Source organism: Bison bison, unplaced genomic scaffold, assembly GCF_000754665.1.
Source record: "Bison bison bison isolate TAMUID 2011002044 unplaced genomic scaffold, Bison_UMD1.0 scf7180017864533, whole genome shotgun sequence".
NCBI classification, from domain to species: domain Eukaryota; kingdom Metazoa; phylum Chordata; class Mammalia; order Artiodactyla; family Bovidae; genus Bison; species Bison bison.
In genome coordinates, this window is record NW_011495082.1 from 3232307 (window position 1) to 3237043 (window position 4737).

General features: G+C 44.5%; 1 pseudogene; it reads left to right on the plus strand.

Moving 5' to 3' along the window:
- The first annotated feature begins 3785 nt into the window (after window positions 1-3785).
- LOC104982569 lies at window positions 3786-4458 on the plus strand (annotated as a pseudogene).
- The last annotated feature ends 279 nt before the right edge of the window (window positions 4459-4737 follow it).

Here is a 4737-nt window from a genome sequence, read left to right on the forward strand (position 1 = left end):
CCATCCATGGGATTTTCCAGGCAAGAGTACTGGAGTGGGTTGCCATTGCCTTCTCCGAACTTTAACACTAGGCTATAGCAATGCTCCAGAGGCCTTCCCAGTGTATATCTTGGGGGGAATAAATTGCAACAGGCTTAAACATAATTATAGAAGATTTTCTTAAGCTCTGGCTAGTTCAGTTTTAATTGAAAGAAATTGTTTTTCCTTTTGAAAGAACTTAGCATTTAGAACATGATATTTATTTTAACAAATTGCTGTAAGAATCTCTTTTTTTTTAAAAAAAAACTTTTCATTTTGTTATCATCACCACCATCATTATTTTTATTACAATCTAATGTTGAATTATATTGCACGGACAGTGGTCCTAGTTTTCCTCAAATAATTGGGCTCTTTTCTAAGCCCCTGTTCAAGCTTTGAATAGGTAAATACAAATGAATAAATATCAGATTTAGGTATAGACATTTTCTCTTATGGACTGAATATTTGTGCTCCCTCCCCCCAAATTCATATGTTGAAGTGCTAACCCACAACATGATGGTAGTTGGAGGTATTGTTAGAGGTTTTTGGAGGTGATTTGGTTGAGATTCAGTCATGAGGGTGGAGCCCCTGTGATAGGAATAGTGCCCTTGAAAAGTTAAAGTGTTAGTCATGTCTCATGCTTTGCGACCTTATGGACTATAGCCTGCCAGGCTCCTCTGTCCATGGAATTCTCCAGGAAAGAATACTGGAGTGGGTTGCCTTTTCCTTCTCCAGAGGATCTTCCCAACCCAGGAATGGAACCTGGGTATCGCGCATTGCAGGCAGATTCTTTACCATCTGAACCACCAGAGAAGCCTTTCTAGCAGAAGGAAGACACATTAGAGCTTCCTTTCTCCACCGTATGGGGATACTGCCAGATCTAAATTGTGAGCGCCTTGATCCTGGACTTCCTGACCTCCAGAACTGTGATAAATAAATGTCTATTGTTTCCAGCAGTCTTCAACCTTTTTGGTACCAGGGACTAATTTCATGGAAAACAATTTTTCCATGGACCAGGGGTCAGGGGGTTGGTTTCAGGACGATTCAAGTGCATTACATGTATTGTGTGCTTTGTTTCTAATCTAATACTGCCACTGATATGACAGGAGGTGCTGGTCTACCACCTGGAGTTTGGGAACCCCTGTTTTAACCCTCCCAATCTATGGTAATTGTTTTGTTGTAGAGGCTGAGCAGAAGCCCCACTAATACTCTTAGCTTATGGAAAAATTTCTTCCAACCACAAGGACCAAAATGTAGCAATGGTGAAAGCAGGCATAGGAGAAGAGTCTGGGCAGATAGGAGGAAAAGGATCATGGTGAAGGCACAGATGGGTTTGAGGAAATCATCCCCCAGTGACCAGGAGCACTTAGGCTGGTGGTTTTTGTTTTTGTTTTTATGAGAACTAGTCAGATGGCCTCACCTAAATGTAAGGGGGCTGGGAAATGGAAATTCTGGCATATAGTCACTGTCCAGTAACATCTCTACACTATGGAGAGGAGCATGTCTCTGGTGGACAGCTGATGGGTCATGGCACCACATTTTGTATGTTACTTTCAGCTTAGAAAATGCTTTTTACAGCTGTATACTATTTGAATTTTTAAGGTCACTCTAATTAAGGAGCAAAGTTTTTTAATGCCTGCATATTCAATCAGTTCAGTTGACTGGCCAATTAACTGAGTGAAGTCAGTCCACTTCATTGTTTGAATTTCCAACTGTTTGGCTGAATGGAATGGTTACTCTGGCATAAAGTCTGTGCAGTAGTCCTATATAGATACAATCCTATTGCAGCTAGTGTGAAATTTGTCTTTGTCACTACATTTGTTTTTCTAGACACTGTTACCTTCCCTAATTTCACTTCCAAAATTCTTTTAAAAATGCTCCATTGTCCTAGCTTATTGAGAAGAGAGCTTCTTTCAGAGCTTAACTGAGAGTGTATAAGACTAGGTTTGTCTCAGTATTTTTAACACAGTCAAGTTTTTATGTTTTATTTTTTTCTGTTAGTACCTGTTGGGATCAGTTCTACACAGCTCGTTTTTTTTTTTTTTTTTTTAAGATCTCTTGTAGTAATGTGTTGATGGTCAGACTATTAGTTATATTATATGCCAGCAAATTTGGAAAACTCAGCAGTGGCCACACGACTGGAAAAGGTCAGTTTTCATTCCAATCCCAAAGAAAGGCAATGCCAAAGAATGCTCAAACTACCACACAATTGCACTTATCTCACACGCTAGTAAAGTAATGCTCAAAATTCTCCAAGCCAGGCTTCAGCAATATGTGAACCGTGAACTTCCTGATGTTCAAGCTGGTTTTAGAAAAGGCAGAGGAACCAGAGATCAAATTGCCAACACCTGCTGGGTCATCGAAAAGCAAGAGAGTTCCAGAAAAACATCTATTTCTGCTTTATTGACTATGCCAAAGCTTTTGACTCTGTGGATCACAGTAAACTGGAAAATTCTTCAAGAAATCGGAATACCAGACCACCTGATCTGCCTCTTGAGATATTTGTATGCAGGTCAGGAAGCAACAGTTAGAACTGGACATGGAACAACAGACTGGTTCCAAATAGGAAAAGGAGTACGTCAAGGCTGTACATTGTGACCCTGCTTATTTAACTTCTATGCAGAGTACATCATGAGAAACGCTGGGCTGGAAGAAGCACAAGCTGGAATCAAGATTGCCGGGAGAAATATCAATAACCTGAGATATGCAGATGACACCACCCTTATGGCAGAAAGTGAAGAGGAACTCAAAAGCCTCTTGATGAAAGTAAAAGTGGAGAGTGTAAAAGTTGGCTTAAAACTCAACATTCAGAAAACGAAGATCATGGCATCTGGTCCCATCACTTCATGGGAAATAGATGGGGAAACTGGAAACAGTGTCAGACTTTATTTTTTGGGGCTCCAAAATCACTGCAGATGGTGATTGCAGCCATGAAATTAAAAGACGCTTACTCCTTGGAAGGAAAGTTATGACCAACCTAGATAGTATATTGAAAAGAGAGATATTACTTTGCCAACAGAGGTTCGTCTAGTCAAGGCTATGGTTTTTCTAGTGGTCATGTATGGATGTGAGAGTTGGACTGTGAAGAACGCTGAGCACCGAAGAATTGATGCTTCTAAACTGTGGTATTGGAGAAGACTCTTGAGAGTCCCTTGGACTGCAAGGAGATCCAACCAGTCCATCCTAAAGGAGATCAGTCCTGGGTGTTCATTGGAAGGACTGATGCTGAAGCTGAAACTCCAATACTTTGGCCACCTCAAGCGGAGTTGACTCATTGGAAAAGACTCTGATGCTGGGAGGGATTGGGGGCAGGAGGAGGAGGGATGACAGAGGATGAAATGGCTGGATGGCGTCACTGACTCGATGGACGTGAGTGTGAGTGAACTCCGGGAGTTGGTGATGGACAGGGAGACCTGGCGTGCTGCGATTCATGGGGTCGCAAAGAGTCGGACACTACTCAGCGACTGAACTGAACTTAACTGAACTGACTTAAAGAGGTGGGGGTCTCAAAAGGGATACATGTAAACAGAATTGTAGCCCCTGGAGTACATATAATGTTTTGAAGTAACAGTAAATAGATTTTTCTGCAGGAAATGGAATGAAAACAGCAGTTTAAAATGTTGGAACAGGAACCCAGCTCCCAGAAGGCCGCACGGGCCCTGGTGGAGGCAGGCGGGTGCCAGGCCTGGGCTCGGGCACCAGGCCACTGAGGCTGAGAGGCCACTGAGGCTGAGAGGCGCGCTCCGGTGGGCCGGGCGGCCGGCTTCATGACGCTGTTCCACTTCCGGAACTGCTTTGCCCTGATCTACTCCCCCTACTCCACCACCTACAAGTACAGTGGCCTGTCTGAGTCCAGTGCCTTCTGGAAGTGTGTCCAGCCCGGGGTCACCCACCTGTTTGTGCAGCTGTGCAAGGTGCTGTTCTTGGCCACTTTCTTTCCCACCTGGGAAGGCGGCATCTGTGACCTCATTGGGGAGTTCATGAAGGCCAGTGTGGACATGGCAGACCCTGATGGGCCTAAACCTTGTCGTGTCCTGGAATGCTGGCAAGGGGGAATACAAGATCATGGTTGCCCTGGGCTGGGCCACCGCTCAGCTCATTATGTCCTGCGGCATCCCCCTCTTGGTTGGAGCTCAGGGGCGTTGAGTTTGACTGGAAATACATCCAGATGAGCATCGACTCCAACATCAGTCTGGTCCATTGCTTCGTCGGCTCTGCCCAGGTGTGGATGATAACATGCTGCGACCTGCACCACACTCAGCGACCAGCAGTCCTCCTCCTGATGTTCCTTAGCATCTACAAGGCCTTTGTCATGGAGACCTTCATCCACCTGTGTTCCCTGGGCAGCTGGACGGCACTGCTGGCTTGAGTGCTGGTGACCGGGCTTCTGCCCTCAGCACCTTGACCCTGTATACTGCTGTTGTCAACGTGCGTGCCTAGGCTTGGCATCCCAGACTTTCACATACCTTCTTCCTGTCCCCAGGTTCAGTGAAGTAAACAGCATTTGGAAAGTTAAATTTTTTTTTTTTTTTTTTGTGGAGCAATAGGTTGCTATCAGATTGCAGAGAGCTATAAATGTCAATTTGATAAGTGTGGTCTTTATTTTATATTTACTTTGGAACCATTAATTCCCTGGTGTCTCAGATGGTAAAAGCGTCTGCCTACAATGCAGGAGAACCCGGGTCGATCCCTGGGTCGAGAAGATCCCCTGGAGAAGGA